The following is a 26,246-nucleotide window of genomic DNA, read 5'->3' on the forward strand; positions in this document are numbered from 1 at the left end:
AGAAAGTTCTAACCACTGACTACAAGTCCTGAATAAGCTGGAAAGTACAAAAAATAAATCACTATGACTGGTAGCCTATGTCTATCACTACAGCTAATTCTTCCAAGTCCTTTGCAACAATGGATCAGGGCCCAACTGGTTTTAGGTGACAATTATTGTGCAATACTAGGATTCAGCATTTGGGTGACTGATATTTGCACCCAAGAGCAGCCCTCCATCTCCCTACTGAATGTCTTGTCATATACAGAGCAAGGTGTGGTAGGCTTAGTTGAATCTTCTGGGTTACAGGCTTAAGGTCAAAATATATAATTTATAATTCATATAAAGCAATATATTATTTGACTATTGACTCAAAACTAATTATTGTGTTATGAAAATTATCATGAAGGTTAATACTATTATAATCATAAAAGGGGATAGGGAGTTTCACGTTCCCATTTGCCAAAGGAATAGTTAATAAATGTTAAAGGTTGGTTTCAAAGTCTCCTCTCTCTTAACTCTAGTACTTTTTCCACTACAGCTGGCAAAATAAAATAATAAATCACTTTTCTATATAGTTTTGCTGTTTCACTCAAATTTTAAACAATTTGGACATCTGGATGGCACAGTGGATAGAATGCCTGTCCTGAAATCAGAAAGACTCATCTTCCCAAATTCAAAACCAGTCTCAGACACTTACAACTTTGTGATCCTGGGGAAGGCCTTTAACCCTATTTGTCTCAGTTTCTTCACCTGTAAAATGAACTAGAGAAGGAAATTGCGAACCACTACAGTATCTTTATCAAGAAAACTTCGAATGGAGTCAAGAAAAGTAATACAGAAATGAAATGGCTAAAGAAACTAAGTCATACAGGACTGAATATAAGTGCAGTGAGGACTCAGGAAAGGAAAAAAGAGGAATGTGGGCTGTGTAATAAAATGGTTCTTGAATCAAATCTAGGAGGACAGATAATATCAGTAGAGTAGATAAGGGAAGATCATGGGCTCAGACCTAGAAAAACTTTTAGGTGGTGTCATCTAGTAAAACCCTTATTTTATAGAGAAGGAAACTGAGACCCTAAAAAGTTGTGTCCAATTCAACAAGAGGTTCAGGATTCCATCCCCTGGTCCTCCAACTCTATATCCATTGCTCTTTTCTCTGTACCTTGCTTCTTCCCACTATCATCCAAACGAGAGAGAGAGAGGGAGAGAGAGAGAGAGAGAGAGAGAGAGAGAGAGAGAGAGAGAGAGAGAGAGAGACAGAGAGAGAGACAGAGAGAGAGACAGAGAGAGAGACAGAGAGAGAGACAGAGAGAGAGAGAGAGAGAGAGACAGAGAGAGACAGAGAGAGAGACAGAGAGAGAGAGAAATATGTTCAAGGACAGAGGTAGGAATCCTCTGGAAGGACTGTGAGAGGACTGGCCTGACAAGCAAAAGCTCCTGAAGCAAAGAGTGCTGAGTTCACATCATTTTGACCACAAAGCACAGAATGAACTTATCTTATTAAGATGCCTTTCATTGGTTATTATGTTCACTTCCTCCTTCTTTTGGTATGAGGAGAGGTAATTTCTATGCACTCTGATCCTTCTTCTACCTTTACTAGATCCTATATTAAAGGCATGAGGATTTAAATTGAAGTAGTTCTTATGACTCTCTTGATTCACACATCACTGTGCCAATTCGAGAATACCTGTGATTTCAATAAAGAAAACTTTTCTGACAACAAAACTACTCTCCAAGCACTGAAACTCCCAAACACAAAACCTCTACAAGAAAAAGAATAGAAATTTTGAAACCTGAAGGGAGAGGAAGAGAAACCAAAAGAGATATCCCTCCAGTCTGTGAGTATTGTATGTATACTGCATTTTTTTTATTGGGTGGCCAGTGCATGAAAACAAGACAGGTCACTTAAAAGAATATAGAGCTGAATCCCTTCCTTTCATCTCAAGAAGTAAAAAAACTTTCTTAAATTGCGAATGGAAGGTTATTTCTCCTAAATCTATCCCCAAGACTTTCAGTAGTTATTGAATAACTTCAAGAAACTATCTAAGTGCTGAAATTCTTTGAGTAGAATATTAGAGTCTCCTAAATTTTTGGACACTAAGAAAAGCATTTCATGGAGGGTTCCCTTAACCCTTCCATCCTGGTCAAACTGCCCAATATAGAAGAATATCATCTTATTCTGTCCAATGCAGGGTTGCTTGTTAATACTTTTTTGGCTTTTTTAACAAGTACCTGATGAGGTAGAGAGCAAGAAGAATTTCTCTAGTAATATATTGAACCATTTTATATTATTTCTCTTTTCCGATCCATACTACTACCTTTAGGAAAGCGGAAGAGATCTTGGGTTTAAATTCCATTTTTGACATTAACTGTCTGTTAAGCAAGTTATTTAAATCACTGAGACTCATTTCCCTCAGTTAAAAATGAGGGATTTGGAATACATTACTTTTCATGTTCCATTCAACTATGAGCTATGAATTTTAAAAATATTCTGTGACTAAATTATAGACAGATAATTCTATAAACTGGACATGGTATGATGAATAGAGCGATAAACTTAGTATAATGGATAGAGAGGTAAACATGGTATAATGAATAGAGCGGTCGACTTGGACTCAAAAAATCATAAATTTGAAGCCCCTTTCACACAATTGCTATCCTTATAAGTCTGGTAAAATTACTTAATCTCTCTTTGCTTTTGGTTTCTTCATCTATAAAATCTGAAGAATGCCATCTATTTCACAAGATTGTTGTTAGAATAAAATGGAAATATAAGTTAAGGTGTTTTGTAAAATTTCTATTGCGGGAGTAGAACTCCCACAGGTCCAGGTAATCTCAGTGGTGGGAGAGTGTTGACATGTTAAGACGAATGAGGGCAGTCAATCTGAACTTCAATCAGGCAGGCTTCAGAATGGAGACTGCTCTGGTTAGCCTTTGGGCTGTGTTTATTTTATGCTTTTTTCTTCAAGATTACATGCATGTTGGCATGGTTTTCATTCTCACTTTTTTTTCCTTTTCTTAGAGATAATGGACTAAGTCATATATTAACTTCTACCGAATTACAAAATCACTTGATTGACATTTCTTGATTATTCTATTTTCTTTGATTATACAATGGATGCAAAAGATTGGCAAGAAATGTTCATCATGAAGTAACAAAGATAGAAATCATACTTTCCATCCATCCACGAAGTGCAATTCATGCATTACAGTTTAACACAATAGTTAGATACATTTTGACCAATCCAGTTGGGGTTTAGTATTCTTTGCTCTTACATAATTAATCAAGCGGTGATTCATAAAACTAGCAAATTTCAAAAGGTACAATAGCACTAACCAGGTCCAAATATTGTTTCAATACCAGTCTTCCATTTTTCAATATTTTTCAAAGGTGAATTCAAAGTTCAGCTAGCCTGTAGGGTCATCAAAATAATCCGCTAGGGAGAGGTGTACTTGCTTGGAAAACAAGTTCCCATATTTCATCCATTATCCTTTTCTTGTATTAACATTCTGGATCAGAGATAAGGGAGGAGGGATGAAATTTGGAGACTATTCTGGCATGTTTTAGCAGGCACCTGTGTGTGGGAGTGAGAGATCTAAGTTAGGGTTTTAAAATCTTTAACATTAACTCACTATCTGCATATTTGTTATGAAGTGATTTTAGGGGAACCTTTGTACTATTATATGTAAAGGTGGGACTTTCCTAGTCCCACTTTTACATGTAATAGGGCCTGTAAGGGCTCTAATAATGGTGTATAATGTAGTATTTCCCTGGGGCTGAGTGGAGATTAGCACAATGGTTCAAATAATAAGGAATGTTAGCAGAATGTTAGCCAGAACTTTTATGGCTAAGTAAACATGCAAGAAAAAACAGGATTATGTCCTCTGTGCATGCAAGGGAAAATCTATTTTCAAAATAAACAACTAGAAATAAGAGTCCTAGATTTGGAGTCAGCAATACCTAGTTTAAGTCTCTTCTCAGACATTTACTAGCTAATTGACTAGGGCCAAAACACTGAACTACTCTCAACTGCTGTTTCTTCATCTATAAAATGAAAATAATAATAATACCTAGGATAATGAAATAATATATGTAAAGCATTTTGTAAGTCTTAAAGTGGTGTATCAGTGTTGGGTGTTTTGGTTATAACATTATCATTAACCTAATTAAAACTAAAATGTGAATCTTCCCACTGAATATCTCTACCAAACTACTATCTCACAGGAAAAAATGGGCTTAACTTTTTCCTTCACCAAATATTTATCATCTGTGGGATTAGGGTAGTGACTAGACTACAGATTCCATTGGTCGAGGGAGCGCTCAGTGAAGTTCTTCCTTTACCAATGCAAGCTGGAATCTTTTCTACAATTTAGAGAATTGCCTAGAGCTCAAGGTTATCTAGAGTTGACCATAACCATGCTAGAATCAATGTACTTGGCTTTATGACATCTGTTGAATTCTATACAGCATATCCTCACTCAGAAGTCTGAACAGTTTGGGTTCATATTACCAGTCAACAAAATAATAATAATAATAACAATTATTATTATTATTATAATCACCCCAATTCTATGATTCTACCAAAAAAACTTATGTCCTAATATTCTTATTTAGTTGCAAAAAGTAATTACTATATATACCCATTATATATAAATTTATATATAAAATAAATTAAATTAAATATATATTTGTATATATGTTTTATGAATATATAATATATTGAATTTAAATACAAAGTAATTTAAATTAAACTAATTTAAATTATTAAATTAAAGTTTATATGAATATAATTTTTTATATTTGTATACCTATAGATACATATTCATGTATATATACAGTGATATAATGATAAGTCCCCAGACTGTTTCATCTAAATTCTATTGAAAATGAAGATAAAGAAAGGAACAATAGTAATCATATTATTTTATTAAAATGAATAGAAGAAATGAGAAAAATTTCTATAAAAATAATAATGGCAAACATTGATATACCGCTTAAGGTTTATAAATCAATCTACATTCATTGTCCCATTTGATTATGAAATCAAATCATGTTTGCTTTATTGTGAAATTAGGTAATACAGAACATTACAGCTAAACAAGGGACAAAGAAGTTCATCTAACAGTAACTTATTTGTTCTTAACATTTTTTGGATCATGAATTACTTTAGGAGTCCAGTGAAACATATGGATCCCTTCTTAAAATAATGTTTTTAAATCCATGAAATAAAATACATAGGAATACAAGGAAAAATTATTTATGAAATACAATTATCATAACATATATATTTTTTAAAACCTTACATTCCGCCTTAGATTCAATACTTTCCAAGGCAAATGAGTGGAAAGAGCTAGGCAATGGAGATTAAGTGACTTGCCCAAGCTCACACATATAGAAAGTGTCTGAGGTGAGATTTGAACCTAGAACATCTTGTCTCTTGGTTTGACTCTCAATCCACTGAGCTATGATACACTTTAAACAATTTTATAGAACTCAGTTTAAGAACCTCTCCTTAATTCAGTTTTCATGATATTAAATAAATAAGTTTAGCATTTTTAGCCTAATGTGATTGGACAATTCCGATTATCATAAAACACTAATTCAGTTTAGTGTAATTTCCAGTTTTCCTCCTAGTGACCAATGATCCAACAAAGTTTGTAAACTCAAGTCACTTATATAAAAATAATTATTTTATGAAAGTGATTAAAAGTGAGGGCTATAATTTCACTTCTTGACAGTGAAAGTAACAAATGTCATCTTATAGATCAGGAGTTAACAGTTTTGAGTCCTGGACTCCTTTGGGAGACAGGAGAAGCCTATGGAACCTTCTTGAATTATATTTTGAAACACAAATATAATGCTTAGGATTATGAAGGAAATCAATTGTATTGAAATGTAGTTGTCAGTATATTCAAATTAAGAAAATTTCAAAGATCCTGGATAAGAACCACTGATATAGCAGAGTCTCAAAGTTCACAGGCAATTCTTTATATTAAAATAGCAAAACACTGAAGTTATGATAGGGAACTCCCAAGGAGGATATTCCCTTCCACCAATGCAGGTAGGCATCTTACCAATAACCCATAGTCTTAAAGAGTTACCAAGATCTTTGAGAGGATAAGTGACTTTTCCAGTGTTACACAGTCAACGTGTGTTATGGATGAGACTTGTTCTGTAGTTTCTAAGACAAGATTTCTATTTATTACTGTAGCTAAAAGAATCTTAAGTGGGGTGAATTACCTCATAGAACCCCAAGAGAGGGACAGTTAAGAACAGTTAAGAGTGTGGGTTTATAAGCAACACTCCAAGCTGAGTGACTTGCACTCTTTCCTGAGAGAGGGTGTTGGGTGGACGAGGGTAGTGGGATAATTATTATCACTACTGTTTTCTGATGCCTAGCATAACTGACCAGAAGAGCTTGTCAGAATTTAGACAATACTTGTTTCTTATTTTCTAAGGACAGATTTCTATTTACTATAGTATGTGGCCTCCTTAAAAGTCACTACTGAATTCTAAAATCTTCTGAGGTCCACCAAGAGGACAATGACTATCTGATAAGAGAGAGTATGAATTCATAAGATCATAAATTGTATGGTTAGAAGTCTATATAACTTAACTCACCTTTTTTACAAAAGAGGGAACTAAGTTTCAGAGAGAAGTGATTTGCCAAACAAATGAATTGTAGCAGAGCAAGAATTAAAACTATTCTAATTAGTTTTCATTACATTAAGCCAGTATCCCTCTCAGTAGTCTCCGGAAAAAGAGTTCCTTTTCACAAGATGTGTTGATTAGTTGCCCTATGACACCAATTACTAATACTATGAAGTTCTTGTCCAAAAACTCCTCTCAGACCAAAATTATATTATTTATGATATATTCATTTACTAAAATATAAGCTGCTTGAGGCCAAAACCTGTCTAGCTTACTACTGTTTTCTTATTTCATTCTTCATAAAGCAGAACCAAGGGAACATTATATACAGAAACAGAAATATTATTTGAAAAATGACTTGCATATATCTACCCCCAAAGAAAGAACTGATAAACAGAAACAAGCAAGTCAGCTGTATATATACATATATCTTTTACTTTAAAAATGCCTTCTTTACTGTGGGGAGATAAAGGAGGGTAGGAGATACTTCAGAACTTTAACAAACAAATTAATTTTTTAAAAAACAGTAACAGTAAGTAAGGTATTTGTACAATTAACTTTGAAAAAGTGGACAAGGTGCACATTTTCTTTAAGCAGTTACCAAGTACCAGTACCATCATACAATGTCTCTTCAGAAGATGAATGATCTCAATATAATAGAATCTCCAAGTCCAGAAAACAAAGAGATTAATGGGGTTCTCGTGAACAAATTGATATATGATAACTGGGACAAGATTTGGAACTTCCAAGCCAAGCCTGATGATTTGCTCATTGCAACTTATGCAAAATCAGGTAAGTATATGGAAATCAAAGTAATAGAGATTAATCTTGCATTATGAGGGCAAAAGGAATAGCCTTCTAATGGATTTTCATGTTAATGTTCAAACTCATTTTCTTTTTTTACTGCACAACTAGCCCCTAGCAAAATGGCAAATAGTACCCTACTAACTTTGCTAACCTCCACCAAACCTAAGAGTTTGTTTCCTTCTAATACACATTAAGAAGTTTGATGAATCTCTTCTTAATTAAGGGAATAGGACAGTTATTAAATAGGATAGAAAGAGAAAAATAATTTTGCCTCCAAGGATCAAAAGGTAAAAGGGAGTAGAGATTAAAATAAAGAAGGAGAAGGCAGAAAGTCATATTTGCAATTTTGCCTAAGTTAAATTTTGGAATTGACATTAACCCAGTGCTCTAGTGTAAGATAATTGTGTTATATTTTCCATAATGAACTGGAATAAAATAAAGTGTCTGGTATCAGTCTAGCTTGGATACGATCTTCTATAACCCCAACTCCTAATGAGTTATGTTTAGAAGGAATTAGAAAGGGTTGTTTTCCTCTTTATGGCTGTCTGGATATTGTTATGCTTACACTATGGTATCTGGCCTTTCACACTTCAGAGGGAAGACACAAGCACTTGGTGGGTAAGAAAGGACATGAACAAGATTGAGTTTGAGCTAAATGTTAAAGGCAGGGAGTTCCTCAATGATGTAGATTTTAGGAGGGCATGTATAGCATGATGGAATATCACATGTAAAGATCTCAAACATGCCATTTTGTTTGGCTCATGCAGTACCAGTGAGGGTATACTGTCTCATTAGAAGGAAATTTAGATTGAGTTCAAGTTGTATAGGTTTTAAAGGCCAAAGAGTTTATATTTTTATCCAAGAGACAATAGGAAGCCACTGGAGCTCTATGAATAGGAGAATTACATGGTAAGATTACTGCTAACACAGAATTATTTTGGCCTCAATGTGGAAAACGTAACTTATTAAGGAGAGATTTTAGGCAAGGAGCCCTAATTGGTTGCCTTTAAAATAATCTACTTGGGAGTGAGGGATGCCTGAACTAAGATGAAAGTTGTGTAAGTAGAAAGAATTTGGATACAAGTCAGAGGTTTGTGCTGTTTCCATTATCTTCATTAAAAAAAAAAGACTGCCAACAGAGGATTAACATCCTCTTATATTCTCTCCTATTAGAGGGCAATAAAGTTAGTGTCAGAGATGAGATTTCAACCTACATCTTCCTGGCCAGTTCTATACCCAATAACTTACAGCTGCCTCTAACATATATAAAGCACTTGGCAGAACACGCATCATTTTACTACATTGTCTTTCATTCCGCATTTTACAGAAGTCTTTTGTCTATTATTTTTCTGGTGATCCTTCCTGAGAAAAATAGATATCACCCTAAGCTCCTTGAAGATCAGGAATGCTTACTTAATATCTCACCAAAGTCAATGCTCCAACAATTTTTTCTTGAACTGTGCTGTATATCTTCTTGCTTCTCTGGATTTGTTTAAAGTATTTATTCTTATACCTGAAATATGCATGTTTTCCTGTTTAAATATTTAATTTTTACCCATTCTTCAAAATCCAACTCCAATGTTGCCATGAAGCATTCCCTGAACAAACCTGGCCCACTCTCCCACCAAGCTGGTAATGTCAATCTCTTTTCAGACCTCACAAAACAATTTATTTTGCAGTTTTCTGAATACTTTTCAGTACTTTCTATTATTAATCTTTGTTTTTTTCAAACTTCTCAGTAGACTATGAGCCCCTTACTAAAATATTACACCTCTCCCAGAGAATAGCACTAGAGTACTTAAGACATAAGGGGTTCTTGAAAAGTGCTTATTGAATGAATTGACTCAATCTTTAATTTCACATCTCTAATAATGCCTTACAAATAGCAAGTGTTTTCATTTGTTGAATGAATAAATGAATTGTGTAGGATTAAAATACATTTTAATTTTGTAAACTTAAGAGTAATCATTCCAAATTCTCTCAGGTACAACATGGACACAAGAGATTGTGGATATGATACAAAATGATGGGAATGTAGAGAAGTGCCAACAAGCTAGCACCTTATATAGGTAGCCTTTTATTGAGTTAATTCTATCTCCACCCTTTCATTCTGGTAAGTTTGCTCAACTAAAATCTGATTGGTCCTGAACCCTTTAGCTTCTTTTAAAGGAGAACTCTGTCCACAACTACAGTTCAGCCTCCTATCTTAAAAACATGTGCCTGTGGTCAGGATAGTCCTCTTCTTTACCATAGATTAGAAATATACTCTATAAAAAGCCATTAATTGCTGTGTGGTCCTGGACAAATCACTTAACCCCTATTGCTGAACCTTTACCACTTTACCACTCTTCTATCTTATAATTGATACTTAGTACTGATTCTAAGAGAGAAGAAAAAGTGTTTTTTTTTAAGCCATTAATGGATTCCATTTAAGTTCCGAGTTATGATTGCTAAATGTCTGGTCCTCTTATATTTTTCTTCTCTTTTATCTTACCTGCTGTTTTTTCAAAAATGAGGATGCAAATAGAGGAGAAGGTATGAGCCTGACACTTACAATCTTTAAATGAAACAACCCATATCTATTCTGTTGCAGTTCTTTGCCTATCTCTTATTCTACTGATAATCGCAACTTTTTACTCCCAGAAAGTGACTCAAAGTTCTGCATTAGTTTTCGTAGTCCTAAAATATCCTTTTAGGAATGAGAGTGCATTTACTATTGCCATTTCTTTGATAATATGGCAACCAAGTGGGATGAAAGAATAATGATAATGATTCAGAAAACAGTGCAGTCTTCCTACTGTACTCCATACTGTTTATGCCTTACAAATTTACTTAAAGGTTCACCTAGAGAATGATACATATATGCATTCATTTCTTTATGTACATATGTATGCACCTGTAAGCTTGCACATATGTCTATGTGCATATGTAGATATTTGTCATTATAAGTTTAGGAAATAGAGTGTATTTTAAATATGAAAACCAAAATCATCTCATCCAGCATGTTCTCTCTAGGTCATATATGACCGACCCAAGATTCCTTTTTTAAAAAAAAAGTTCTCCCCTATTGGGACATAACATGTCTTGAACCAGCCTAAAGGTCTTCATTAGCTGCCTACTACCTACATTGATTATTTAATTTTCTCCTCTCAAATGTCATCTTAAAAGACTTGAATCTCTTAGCAATTTGTAATAGAAATTAATATCAAGTAATTCTCATTAAATTCATAAATCCTGCAGTCACATGGATTTCTGGTCACTTTTAAAACCACTGAACAACTGGGGCACCCAAGGCAATGCACCCATATCATAGGCTAGAGCTACTGAGATCCAACAAACATCCTCCTTCCTCTAAAGCAGTGGTTCTCAAACTTTTTTGGCCTACCAACCCCTTTCCAGAAAAAATATTACTTAGCCCCCTGGAAATTAATTTTTAAAAATTTTAAAAGCAATTAATAGGAAAGATAAATGCACCTGTGGCCATCATTACCCTCCTAGATTGCTGCAGCACCCACCAGGGGGCGGTAGCATCCACTTTGGGAATCACTGCTCTAAAGGTACAGGACTCTTCTCTTCTGATACCCTCTCTTTATCCCCATATCAGGTGTGTATAAACACGATGGGTAGTCAAGCATTTCTCAAATGATGTGTAAAGAGGCACAATTCATATGTTTCCTTGGTTCCCCAAACTACCTTCCATCTGATGATATTGTGCTTTTATATCAGAGAACAGAGAACTATCTGCACTGCTACTGACAATAAATCATCTTCAGATCACATGAGTTAATATAGGTAAAGTGCTTTGCAAACCTTAATGCATTATATAAATGCTAGTTATTATTGCTACTATTAAATATTCAGAAAGGAGGGCACGACAGTAAAAAAATTATCATTTCATATAAAGTAAAATTTTCTTTGAAATGTCAATGCAACAGTAACACAAAAACTATCTAGCAGAGGGAATCTGAATGACTTTTAAATGGCAATACATGATTTTTCAGGTTTGGGTCTAGCTATGAAAATGCCTTCTCCAAGAACACTGAAAACCCATCTACCTGTCCAGATGGTACCACCATCCTTCTGGAAACAAAATTCAAAGGTAAGATCACCCAGAAATTCAAATCTCACTCATGTAGCAATAACTTGTATTCTAGAGAAAAACAAGACATTCTTTTTTTTTTCAAATCTAACTTCAGATACTTCCTGGCCATGTGAACCTGGGAAAGTCAATTAACCCGCATTGCCTATACCTTACCACTCTTCTGCCTTAGACCCAACACCCAATATTAATTCTAAGACATAAGGTAAAGGTTTAAAAAATTATCTAGTAGATTGGATAGCAGATAGTTATACTTTCACAATACCAAGAAATGCACAGAAGTTTATCATTCTGAGTACTAAGAGATGAGTCTATACCTTCTCTCATTGACTATCTCTGGGTCATGGTCCCACTTTATTTTATTTTTAAATTTTTTTCAGCTCTGTGTATAGAAAACAATTCAAAAGATGAATGTGGAGGAAGAAGGAATATTTGCTGACAAATACTATGAAATTTAGAAACATTTGCTGACATATGGACAAATATCATAGTATAGTCATTAGAAAGTCAGCTTCAAATTCCAGAAAATCAAAATTCAAATCCTGCCTCAGACATAAATAAGCATTGGGACCCTACACAAGTAACTTGACCTCTTAGTACATCAGGCAATTCTCTAAAATCATGAGATACAAGAGATGGAGGTAGCCTGCAAAGGTAGAAGGAATTTCCTCACCTCAAAATTCTATCCCAATAAAATCACTAGATCAAAATTATCTCTTGACTTATGCATAGGTTTTCATCTAGAATTCTATACCTTTGAAATACCAATAAAATCAAGCTCATCTCTTGACTTGTGAATAGGCCTTAGTGAACAATTGTAATAGCTTCTTCAAAATTAAGACATGACAGGGTATTTGTTATTTAATTTAATTTTTTAAATTTTATTCGATTATTAAGTACATTTTTCTCTCTCCTACCTCTATTCCTCATTAAGAAAATGAAAAAATAAAATACAACCCTTATAATAAATATGTATAAATCAAGCAAAACAAATTCTCTTTGGCTATATTCAAAAAAGTGTATCTCATTCTGCATTATTAATTATTATTACTCCTAACTCCAAATCAACATTACTGTTCACTCATTGAAATAATTAATAAAGTCAGCATAATTTCAAGGTATAAAATAAACTCACAGAAATCATTAGCATTTCAGTATATTGCCAATAAAACCCAAAAGGAAAAAAGGAGAAAAAATCCATTTAAAACATATAACATAAAATACTCAGGTATCTAACTGATAAGACACCTAGAAGTATATAAACACAGTTACAAAACACTTGTCACAAAAATAAAGATAAATCTAATAACCAGAAAAATAACTGCTAAGATTAAGTGAATATAACAATAAATATGGCACAAATTAAATTAATGTTCTTATTCGCTGCCATGCCAATAAAAGCACTAAATAAATATTTTATAGAACTAGAAAAGACAATAATAAAATTCATCAGGAGGGAGGAAAAAGATCAAGAATATTAAGACAGTTAATTTTAAAATGTGGTGAAAAAAAGGGCCTGGGGGTTCAGGAACTCAAATTCAAAGTATACTACATATCAATAATCATTAAGAAAATTTGACCCTCTGTAAGAAATAGTAAGACTGAAGAATGGAATGGAATAGAATTATGTGTTCATAAATAGATGTATACATGCATATATACCCATAGAGAGACATAAATGTGTGTGCATATATGTATGAACATAAGTTTACACAAATGAACATAGGATTATATGTTAAACATAAAAATCCCAGATATCGAAGCAATAACTCACTATGTGAAAAAAAATATTAGGAAAAATGGAAAATAATCTATCAGAAACTAGAAATCAACCAATATCTTAAACTATACAATAAGATAGAAGCTCCAAATGGGTATATTATTTTAACAACAATGTTAGCATTATGAGCAAATTGGAGGAGCACAGATGCCTCTCAAATCTTTGGTTAGCAAAAAGAGTTCATGACCAGAAAAGCAAAACAAAGGCTCATAGGAAGGAAAATGAACAATTTTCGTTACATATTTTTGAATGTTGTACAAACAATACTATTGCAGACAAATTTAAAAGTGATTAGGAAATTTGGAGAGAAATGTTGATAGAAAGTTTCTCTGATAAAGGTCTTATTTATATACTACATATAAGAAATTAGAGGCAAATTTATAAAAATAAGAGTCATTTACCAATTAATACTCAAAGGAATGGGAAGTTGAATAGAAAGTCTTCAGAGGAAGAAATATACACTATCAATAACTACATCAAAAAATTCTAAATCACTAATATTTAGAGAAGTGAAAATTAAAACTGAGTTATAATCTCAAGTCCATGAAATTGATGGAGGAGGAATATTGGAAAACAGATATATGAATGTTACAGAATATTATCATGCTGTAGGAAATTATTTTTTAAAACCCTTACCTTCCATTTTAGAATCAATACTTTGTATTGGTTCCAAGGCAAAAGACTGGTAAGGGCCAGGCAATGGGAGATTAGTGACTTGCCCTGAGTGACACAGGTAGGAAGTGAATGAGACCAGATTTGAACCTGAGACTTCCCATCTCAAGGACTTAGCCACCCAGCTTCCCCCTGTAAGAAATTATCATGAGAATGATTTCAGATAAATTTAGGAAGATTTGTATGAATAGATGCACAAAGAAGTGGGTAGAACAGGGCAAATAATTCATGAATTATCTTTTAAAAATTTAACACTAATCAACAAAATGTTAACACATAATTCCAGAAGATTCATAATTTAACATAACACCTGCTATCAGATAGAGAGATCATGAACCCAGAGTAAATAATGAGGATTCTTTGGACATGATTAATGCAAAGATTTATTTTGCTTATCTCTAAATATTTGTAGTGGGTTTTGTTTTTCTTATTTTTTCATTGAGGAGGTCAGAGAATTCAGAACTGAAATAAAATACAATTGAATTTTAAAATGAGTATTTTTAATAATTCCTAATTAAAAGCATGAATATTGTTCTCTTATTTTCTTTTTCACTGCATTTCATTGGTTTCACCTACATCTGAATCCATTGCAGATAATCTACGTGGCAAGAAATGCAAAAGATTGCCTGGTATCTTATTATTTTCCTGAACCAGACACCTTTGAAGAGTACATAGAGGCTTTCATGAATGGAAGAGGTGAGTGGAATCAGATCTGTGGTCACTTGATTCACAGATCACCTGGCATTAGCACTAACCAAATTTTCTAAGTGTGCAGTATACTATTGATATTAATAAAATTAGATTTCCTCAAAAATCTAATGCTACAAACTATCAGAGTAGAATAAATTTACTTATAAATTCTTTACCAAAATCATTTGCTGGTCAAGAACAATGATGGAGAACTTACAGCACACAGAACATTGCATAGAATATATGAAGCTAGTAGTTTCAAAGTTATGAAAGCCTTAATACTTCTACTAAAACTAGTAACAACTATATGGCCTTATCAAATCATTAACTTCACTGAACCTCAATTTCTTCATCTATAAAATAAGGATCATATTTGTTATACCTATCTCACAGTTGTTGGAAGGATCAAATAACAAAGAAGATATTAGCCTGGCATAATGTAAAGTACATGCAATGAATACATACTCCAATTGATTTTTTTATCTCACTGATTTTGAAAGTTCTTCCTAAAGTACAAACTACACTCATCCATCTTTTCACAGTATCACCCTGCCTGTCCCTATACAACAATAAGCAGAAATAATATGGTCTGGCCTTGGCTTGAGGTTCTTAGTTAAGATGGCAGCAGAGTAAAAAGCAGCTGCTTAACCTCTCCTAACCTCAGCATATAGGACTCCTCAAGGGGACATAAAAACAAATCCAGATGAATGAAGGGACCCCGCAACAGGGCGCAGCGTTGAAGGTACATGGAATTGGGGCATTTCCATGCTATAAAGGGGTGAAACAGCTCTCACTAGAGCAAGCTGAGCAACACCCTCCCCCACCCGCCACACCACCTACAGTGCCAAGGCCAGGGCGCAAGACAACAAGGAGGCTTGACCCCGAGAACAACAAGACCTGAGACCTCAGGAGCCTAGAGAGCTCAGGCAGACCCTTAGCATGAGGATGAAGAGGAGAAGGCACAGGGCTAAAAATGGCAAGCCAAAATCAAGAACCCCAGAAGAGAAAGATCATCAAGAAGAAATCTGTAACACTCAACAACTTTTAGACAGAGAAAATCCAGACAACAGAGCAAACAGCAGAGGAGAACAAACAAGCAATCATATCCAAACCTTCCCAAAATAATGAAAACTAGATACAAGCTATTGAAGAGTTCAAATCTGAGATGATGAGAAAGATGGAAGAGATCTGGCAAGAAAATAACAGTTTAAAAGACAGAATTTTTCAATTGGAAGGTGAGGCTCAGAAATCAAATGAACTGATAAGCAAATTGAACACCAGAAATGACCAGATTCAAAAGGAAAACAAAAAGATTATAGCAGAAAACCAGTCCCTAAAGGCTAGAATTGAGCAATTAGAAGCTAATGATCTCTCAAGACAGCAAGAACAAATAAAACAAAGTCAAAAGACTGATAAAATAGAAGGAAACATGAAATATCTCAATGAGAAAGTGACACACCAAGAAAACAGGTCTAGAAGAGACAATCTGAGAATCATTGGTCTTCCTGAAAAGGCAGAAATTAATAGAAATTTGGACTCCATACTAAAAGAAATTATTCAGCAAAATTGCCCTGAAGTTCTACAACAAGAGGGCAATATAGACATTGAAAAGATCCATAGATCACCCTCTACACTAGACCCTGAAAAGGCAACCCCCAGGAATATAATAGCCAAATTCAAGAGCTTCCAAGTAAAAGAAAAAAATTTTACAAGAAGCCAGAAAGAGACAATTCAGATATTAAGGAGAACCAATCAGGATCATACAGGATCTGGCAGCCTCCACACTAAAAGACCACAAGGCTTGGAATATGATATTCAGAAAGGCAAGAGAATTTGGTCTTCAACCACGGATCAACTACCCATCAAAACAGACTATATACTTCCAGGGAAAAGTATGGGCTTTCAACAACATAGAAGATTTCCAAGTATTTGCACAGAAAAGACCAAGACTAAATGGAAAGTTTGATATCCAACCACAAAAATCAAGAGAAACATGAAAAGGTCAATAAGAAACAAAGGGGAAAGAAAGAAAACTCACATTTTTTAAATTTGCCTCTTTAAGGGCTTCAATAAGTTCTAATTATCTGTATTCATATGTGGAGAAATGCTTTGTGTAATTCTCTGTAGTGAACTCTATTCATTATTATAGTATTCACTATTATAGTAATCAGAAGAATAATTCATAAGGAGAGGTTGGAATACTAAATGGTCGAAGATGATATTGAGGGAGAGAAAGAGTAGGGTGAATAGTAGGGGACACCAAGAGAAACTTCAGTGAATAAGAAAAATAGGATATTCTATTACACACAAAGAGGGCATGGGAAGGGGAGGGGACAAATACTGTTATTAGAAGGAGAGGAAGAGAGCATTAAGAGGTAATATTTAAACCTTATTCTCAGTGTAATTAACCCTGAGAGGGAAGACTAGCTATATTATCCATTAGGATATAAAACTCTATCTAACCCTACTAAGAAAGTCAGAAGGGATAAACCAAGGGGAGCAGGGGAGTGGGGACATCAAAAAAGGGAGCAGAGAAGAAAGGGGAGGGAATTCATTAGGCCTTTAAAACTAAAAAGAGGGGAATAATAAGGGAGGAGGTAGAAAGGGAAGTTAATCAAGGGAGGGGATGAGGGTTACTGGCTTAAAGCAAACCACTGGTTTAAAAGGAAATAGTGTAAGAAGAACGGGTAGGACTAGGGGAGGATACAAAACTGTCAGCAAATGCACAACTGATAATTATAACTCTGGATATGAATGGGATGAACTCGCTCATAAAATGGAAGTAAATAGAGTGGATTAGAAACCAAAATCCTACCATATGTTGTCTATAAGAAACACATATGAGGTGGGTAAACATACATAAGTTTAAGGTTAAGGACTTGAGCAAAATCTTTTGGGCATCAAATGAGAAAAAGAAGGTAGGAGTGGCTATTATGATTTCTGGCAAAGCCAAAGTAAAAATAGATATGATTAAAAAAGACAGGGAAGGTCATTATATCATGACTAAAGCAGTATAGATAATGAGGAAATAACAGTGCTCAATATATATGCATCAAGTGGCATAGCATCCAAATTCATAAAGGAGAAAATGGCAGAGCTCAAGAAGGAAATAGATAGTAAAACCATAATAGTGGGAGATCTAAATATTCCTTTCTGATCTAGATAAATCACACCAGAGAATAAATAAGAAAGAGGTAGGAGGGGTGAATGAAGTCCTAGAAAAATTAGATTTAATTGATATGTGGAGAAAAACAAATAGGGACGAAAAAGAATACACCTTCTTTTCAGCAGCACATGGCACATTTCACAAAGATTGACCATGTAATAGGGAATAGAAACATTGCAAAGAAATGCAAAAGAGCAGAAATAATAAATGTAAACTTCTCAGATCATAATGCAATAAAAATAATAATTAGTAAGGGCACCTGGACAGGCAAATCAAAAATCAATTGGAAATTAAATAATATGATTCTCCAAAACCAGTTAGTCAAAGAAGAAATCATAGAAACAATCAATAATTTCATTGAAGAAAATGACAATGATGAGACATCCAACCAAACTCTGTGGGATGCAGCCAAGTATAAATATTAAAAATGATAAAGGTATAAATATATAAAATAGTATTTTAATTAAAGCCATGCTGATAGATAAAATCATTAGACCACGCGCTTGTAAGCATTCAAAACTGCCGCCTCCATTACTGTCTCCTGTTTGCTAGCCAAGACCCTACTGGCAAAAAAGACCACTCCCTCCTAACCCAGGAGATTTAAAACCCTCTCTGCGTCGACGTAGACCTCCCCATGCCCCAAATTCCTGGAAACGGAAACAGCTGGACCACGGGAAATGTAGTTTTGATACATTTCCCATGTCCATAGAAATATATACACTTCTAGATGGCTTTTTCCCAATTTTCACTTTTACACAAGGCAGTACTCAGGGGGAAATTTATATCCTTGAGTGCATATGTTGACAAATTAGGGATGGCAGAGATTATTGAATTGGGCATGCAACTTAAAAAACTAGAAAGTGAGCAAATTAAAAATCCCCAGATGAAAACTAAATTAGAAATACTAAAAATCAAGGAAGAAATTAATAAAATCAAATGTAAAAGAACTATTGAATTAACAAATAAGACTAGAAGCTGGTATTTTGAAAAAACAGATAAAATAGACAAAGTTCTGATCAATCTAATTTAAAAAAGGAAAGAAGAAAACCAAATTGACAGTATGAAAGATGAAAAGGGAGACCTCACCTCTAATGAAGGGGAAATTAAGGCAATCATTAAAAACTCTTTTGCTCAATTATATGGCAATAAATATAACAATCTAGGTGATATGGATGAATATTTACAAAAATAAATAATGCCTAGATGAACAGCAGAAGAAATAGAATACCTAAATAATCCCATATCAGAAAAAGAAATTGAACAAGCCATCAAAGAACTCCCTATGAAAATATTGCCAGGGCCTGATGGATTCACAAGTGAATTCTATCAGACATTCAAAGAGCAACTAATCCCAATACTATACAAATTATTTGATATGATAAGCAAAGAAGGAGTCCTACCAAATTCCTTTTATGACACAAATATGGTACTGATTCCAAAGCCAGGGAGATCAAAAACAGAGAAAGAAAACTACAGACCAATCTCCCTAATGAACATAGATGCAAAAATCTTAAATAGAATACTAGCAAAGAGACTCCAACAAGTGATCAAGAGGATCATCCACCATGATCAGGTGAGATTTATACCAGGAATGCAAGGATGGTTCAATATTCAGAAAACAATCCACATAATTGACCATATCAACAATCTAAAAAACAAAAATCACATGATTATGTCAATAGATGCTGAAAAAGCCTTTGACAAAATACAGCATCCATTCCTATTGAAAACACTGAAAAGTATAGGAATAGAAGGACCTTTCCTAAAAATAATAAACAGTATATACCTAAAACCATCAACAAGCATCATATGCAATGGGGATAAATTAGAAGCCTTCCCAATAAGATCAAGAGTGAAACAAGAATGCCCATTATCACCTCTATTATTCAACATAGTACTGAAAACACTAGGAGTAGCAATTAGAGAAGAAAAAGAAATTGAAGGTATCAAAATAGGCAAGGAGGAGACTAAGCTATCACTCTTTGCAGATGATATGATGGTCTACTTAAAAAATCCTAGAGAATCAACTAAGAAGCTTGTAGAAATAATCAACAACTTTAGCAAAGTTGCAGGATACAAAATAAATGCACATAAATCATCAGCATTTCTATATATTTCCAACACACTAGAGCAGCAAGAAGTAGAAAGAGAAACACCATTTAAAATCACCCTAGACAATATAAAGTACTTAGCAATCTATCTACCAAAACAAATGCAGGAATTATATGAAAACAACTACAAAACACTTTCCAAACAAATAAAACTAGGCCTAAATAATTGGAAAAACATTGATTGCTCCTGGGTAGGATGAGCTAATATAATAAAAATGACCATTCTACCCAAATTAATTTACCTATTAAGACCATACCTATCAAACTACCAAAAAACTTCTTTACTGAATTAGGAAAAACTATAACAAAGTTCATTTGGAATAACAAAAGATCAAGAATATCAAGAGAAATAATGAAAAAAAATGTGAAGGAAGGAGGCCTAGCAGTATCAGATATTAAACTATACTATAAAGCAGCAGTCATCAAAACAATATTGTACTGGCTAAGAGACAGAAGGGAAAATCAGTGGAATAGACTTGGGGTACATGACGTCAGCAAGACAGTGTATGATAAACCCAAAGAGTCCAACTTTTGGGACATAAATCCACTATTTGACAAAAACTGCTGGCAAATTTGGAAAACAATATGGGAAATATGAGGTTTAGATCAACATCTCACACCCTACACCAAGATAAATTCAGAATGGGTGAATCACATCAATATAAAGAGGGAAACTATAAACAAGTTAAGTGAACACTTGTCAGATCTCTGGGAAAGGAAATATTTTAAAACCAAGCAAGAGTTAGAGAAAATTACAAAATGTAAATTAAATGATTTTGATCATATTAAACTAAAAAGCTTTTGTACAAACAAAAACAATGCAGCCAAAATCAGAAGGGAAACAACAAATTGGGAAAAAATCTTTATAAAAAAAAAAACTCTGACAGGGGTCTAATTACTCAAATATACAAGGAGTTAAAGCAATTGTATAAAAATCAAGCCATTCCCCAATTGATAAATGGGCAAGAGACATGAATAGGCAATTTTTAGGTAAAGAAATCAAAAGTATCAATAAGCACATGAGAAAGTGTTCTAAATCTCTAATAATTAGAGAAATGCAAATCAAAACAACTCTGAGGTATTACCTCACACCTAGGAGATTGGCTAAAATGAAAGAAGGGGAGAGTAATGAATGTTGGAGGGGATGTGGCAAAATTGGGACATTAATGCATTGCTGGTGAAGTTGTGAATTGATGCAACCATTCTGGCTGGCAATTTGGAACTATGCTCAAAGGGCTATAAAAGAATGCCTGCCCCTTTGATCCAGCCATAGCATTGTTGGGTTTGTACCACAAAGAGATCATAAACAGACTTGTATGAAAATATTTATAGCGGCACTTTTTGTAGTGGCAAAAAACTGGAAAAAGAGGGTATGTCCTTCAATTGGGTAATGGATGAACAAATTGTGGTATATGCTGGTGATGGAATACTATTGTGCTCAAAGGAATAATAAACTAGAGGAATTCCATTTGAACTGGAAAGACCTCCAGGAAGTGATGCAGAGCGAAAGGAGCAGAGCCAGAAGAACACTGTACACAGAGACTGATATACTGTGGTGAAATTGAATGTAATGGACTTCTGTACCAGCAGCAATGCAATGACACAGGACAATTCTGAGGGATTTATGGTAAAGAACGCTACCCACATTCAGAGGAAGAACTGCAGGAGAGGAAACATATAAGAAAAACAACTGCTTGAACGCATGGGTTGAGGTGGACATGCTTGGGGATGTAGACTTGAAACTACCACACCAATGCAACTAACAACAATTAGGAAATAGGTCTTTGTCAATGACACATGTTAAAACAAGGGGAAATGTGCATCGGCCATGGGTGGGGGGGATTATAGGGGGTGAAGGGGAAAGTAGGAGCATGAATAATGTAACCATGTCGAAAATGAATATTAATAAAAGTTTAAAAAAAGAAATTATATGGTCAAGGGCACAAAAGTAATAATGAATACAAATACTGTCAAGAGTGTTGTCTGACAGAGAGTTCTCTATATGGGTAATTAGAGGTGAATTAACATTTTTCCACCATTCCAAGGATGATTCGGGGAATGGAATATTTGAATAATTTTTTAAAAGGTGTTTTTTAATTGACTGTCATTTCTACCTTTATTTTTGTACTTAACCTAGATTTCTCAAACAATTTTTGACCAAGAAAACAAGAAATAAAAACTTGAAGATGCTAGAGATCAAGTGAAATATGTGAACTCTTAATACTAGTATACTGCTGCGAAATGTATGGTTTTAATACTATTTTACCTTTATAAAGTTTTATAATTCTAACTTCTTCTCTCTAAAGCACTTACCTTGGTATAACTTTGGTACTGTTCCACTATTTCAGTCAAAGAGGTAGGAGTTAAGAACTTTTTTCCAGGACATATGACCAGAAAATGGCTAATCATTTCCCATTCGGCTTCCTTCTTCCTCTCTTCTTGATCTGGCACAAAATGCTGAAGCTTTCATAGATGAAAGTGTATCCAACCTCCTCAAAGTTATTTATTTAAAGAAGAATAGAAGGACAGGGATGGAAATACTCAAATGGTTTCTGATTGTCTGAAACAGGAATCACACTTGAAGATTTTCCATCATGGTAGATCCTGCCAGAGCTTACACACTGTTGGTTTAGTCCTTGATAGCCTATGGTCACCTTCGATGCATGCAACAAAGGTGAAAGATAGCTGTTGGACAGCCCAAGTGTCAACAGATCTAAAGGAAACCCTACAGCACTGGGTAAAACCTATGAAGAAGATTTACAGAAAGACATTAGTAAAAGGAACACAAAATGGGAACAAATGGTAGATTGGTTATGATTCATCATTATCTTAGAAAATAGGATTTCAGACAAGATCACAACTCCATTAGAGGATTGAACTGAATGTAGTGTATATTTATTGTTACACATTGCTGCTGGATGGAAGCAATGAAGTGTTCCTGGAGAATAGAGAGCTTTAATACAGTTAAGGCCTGAAAGTATCCATTTCCTAAAATTTTTTAAGTAGCAAAATGTGAGTGTGTGTCTGTGCGTGTCTATGTGTAGTCATTTAAATATGTATCTAAATGATACTTGGTGGTATAAGAGATCTCAAATAGTGTTATGTAGAGATGTTACCATCTCTACATAACAATAGTCAAGGAATGAATGTTAGAACCAGAAATCAGAAGCTCAGGATTTGGGAAGGCCAATAGGATAAATCTTACAGTATACCCAAATGATATAAAACAGTATTTATTCAAGGTAAGAGAAGGAAGGGAAAGAAATTAGGATGATCTAATTAAATACTATAAAGTATCCTCTCCCCAAATCCAGTTGTTATCTTCTTGTATTTGGTTTCTGATCTATAAATATATACCTATCTACCTAAACGTCCCTGTTCCTCTAATACATACACCTCACTAACCAAATTCCTTCCCCTTAGGTAGAGACTAGAAATGGTAAGATTGGAGGGTAAGCAGGAACAAGGGCTCAAAGGGAAAGGATCTCACTGACAGATGGCTTTCGATGTCTCTAACAGCTCTGTAGGAATATCTGTCAATCAGAAGCAACAAGATACACACAGGAACAGAGTTGTATCAAGGACAGCCACAAGAAACAGAGAAATGGTCAAACTAACTCAATCCACCCAAGGAGTTCAAACACTCTCTCAAACTCTCCAGACTTTCAACTGCTCTCAGAAGAAACTCACACTGTCACTCCCTTAGAATTCTGGAATCTTGTGTTTCTCTGCCTTTCCAGCTCCAGCTCCTGCTCATTTCCTTATAACAGCATGTATATTCAGAAAGGACCAATGATTTCACTGTTATAGGGAATTTTCTGCAAGGAAATTCCTTCTACCAATATAGACTAGCATCTTTGTCGCAATAACTTTCTTAGAGAGCTGCCCAGAGCAATGAAGGTCAAGTGACTTGCTCAGGCACATGTCAGACACAGGACGCAGAACAGTTTTCTGACTCTGATTATGGCTCTCAATCTGTAATGTGATGTTACCTCCCTTGTTAAGTATAAAAGGACACAGATATATGCACGTACATATAGATATACAAATACACATAGTACATGCACATATCTTACATATATATGTATATATATATACATACATATATAATCTATGAATAAGGAACAACTATGTGACCCAACAGATAGGGCACTAGGCCAGAAATCAGAAAGACCTGAGTTCAGTTCTGGCCTCAGGCATTTACTTGCCTGTGACCCTGGGCAAGGGACTTAACCCTGTTTTCCTCAGTTTCCTCATTAGTAAAATGATCTAGGGAAAGAAATGACAAAGCATATTCCAGTATATTCTTCAAGAAAACTCCAACTAGTTTAAGGAAGAATCAGACACATTGCAAACAACTGAACAATATAAGAATAGACACACATAATTATTTACATATATACTGTCATTTCTATTACAAAGAATGATCTCTACTGTGATCTTTGTGATAGTTTTCTAGTTAAATTTGTTAAATGTTCTCATCCTGCCTTTCCTGATGATGATTTCCTTTTGAAAGAAGTCAGTAAAGTCAACAACAACAATTGAGGACTTACTTCATCAGGTTGTGGAATTTGAGTCACCATTCCACAATTGACAAAACTGATGCTAACTATTCTATTTCATTTTCCTTCCTTTCACCACCAGTGCTCTGGGGTTCCTGGTATGATCATGTTAAAGGATGGTGGAATGCAAAAGACAAACACCAAATTCTTTACCTGTTCTATGAAGATATGAAAGAGGTGGGTAACAGCTTCAGTGTACCAAACCAGCCTTGTTGTTGCAGAATCAGAAAATTACAGAATTCAAAGGAACATCAAAAGTCAGAAAGGATCCAATTGCAATGTCCTTCACAGATGCTCATCTAACATATTCTTAAAAACTTCTAATGAGGAAGAACTCACCACTACCCGGGCAGCTCCATTTGTTAGGAAGACTTTGTCTATATCAGGGCTATATTTGCCTCTCCTCAGTTACTACGCATTGATCTTACTTCTGCCTTCTAAGCCCAAACAGAATAATAATCCTTTTTCCAATGAGAGGCTTTCCATAAAAATTAAAAAAAAACTATTTTTTTCTTCCTGTTGGGAAATTAATTACTTTTGAGTTTATACAACAATTTTTATGGCATTTTCTTCCTGGAAAAAAAAAAACTTCCACCAATCATACTCTCTTTGGATTCTGATTAGTATACTTAAGATTTCTCCCAAAATACTCATAGGTTGAATGACTCCTTTCTATCACTTTTACCTCATTCCCTTATCAATTCTTTCTCCTAATTAACTATGAGTTAACCAAATGTTTTTCATTGTTAAATTTTTCTTGGTTTACTACTCAGTTAACAAGTTACTTCTTACTCCTTATAGTCACTTTGTCTTGTATCCAGTATTACTCAATTCTCTCCAAATTTGAATGAATGAAAGGAAAATAATTAACTAAGAATTTATTGAGTGCCAGGCTCTGTGCTAAGCCCTGGGAACACAAAGAAAAATAAATAAATAATCAAACAAATAAATAAATGAATGAATGAACAAATAAATAAATAAGCAAGTAAATAAATAAATAAATGAACAGATACAATAATAAACAAACAACCAAATCAATCAATCAATACAAGCAAAGCCTTGATTTCAGGGAGCTGCCATTCTAATTGGAGAAGAAAAGTGCGGAAGACAGCATGTTAAAGACAGTTCACTTACAGAACAGTCAGAAATCCTAGGAGTGTAGTGGTAAGGAAAAAGTTGTTCAGTTAGAGATGATGCCCATGAAGCTCTGTGAAGTCAGTGATTATTTTCTTTTTTTTTATTAGACATTTATTAATATTTGTTTTTAATCTGTTTACATACTTTATGCCCCTACTTTCCACTTCAGCCCCCGCTCTCCCCCCACCCATGGCCAAAGCACATTTCCACTGGTTGTAACAAGTGTCCTTGTTCAGGGTCTGTTTCCCATTCATGTCTGCCTCAGTCCATGCATTCAAGCAATTGTTTATCTTATATGTTTCCTCTCCTGCAGTCCTTCCTCTGAGTGTGTGTAGCATCTTTACCATAAATCCCTCAGAGCTGTCTTGTGTCATTGCAGTGCTGCTGGTACAGGAGCCCATTACATTTGATTTTACCATAATATATCAGTCTCTGTGTACAATGTTCTTCTGGCTCTGCTCCTTTCGCTCTGCATCACTTCCTGGAGGTCTCTCCAGTTTGCATGGAATTCTTCCAGTTTATTATTCCTTTTAGCACAATAGTATTCCATCACCAGCATATACCACAATTTGTTCAGCCATTCCCCAA

At 34.5% G+C, this 26,246-nt stretch overlaps 1 pseudogene; it reads left to right on the forward strand.

Moving 5' to 3' along the window:
• Nucleotides 1–7,257: 7,257 nt before the first annotated feature.
• Nucleotides 7,258–26,246, forward strand: part of LOC123241774 — a 52,193-nt pseudogene continuing 33,204 nt past the window's right edge.

This window comes from Gracilinanus agilis, chromosome 3 (assembly GCF_016433145.1).
Source record: "Gracilinanus agilis isolate LMUSP501 chromosome 3, AgileGrace, whole genome shotgun sequence".
Classification (NCBI taxonomy): Eukaryota; Metazoa; Chordata; class Mammalia; order Didelphimorphia; family Didelphidae; genus Gracilinanus; species Gracilinanus agilis.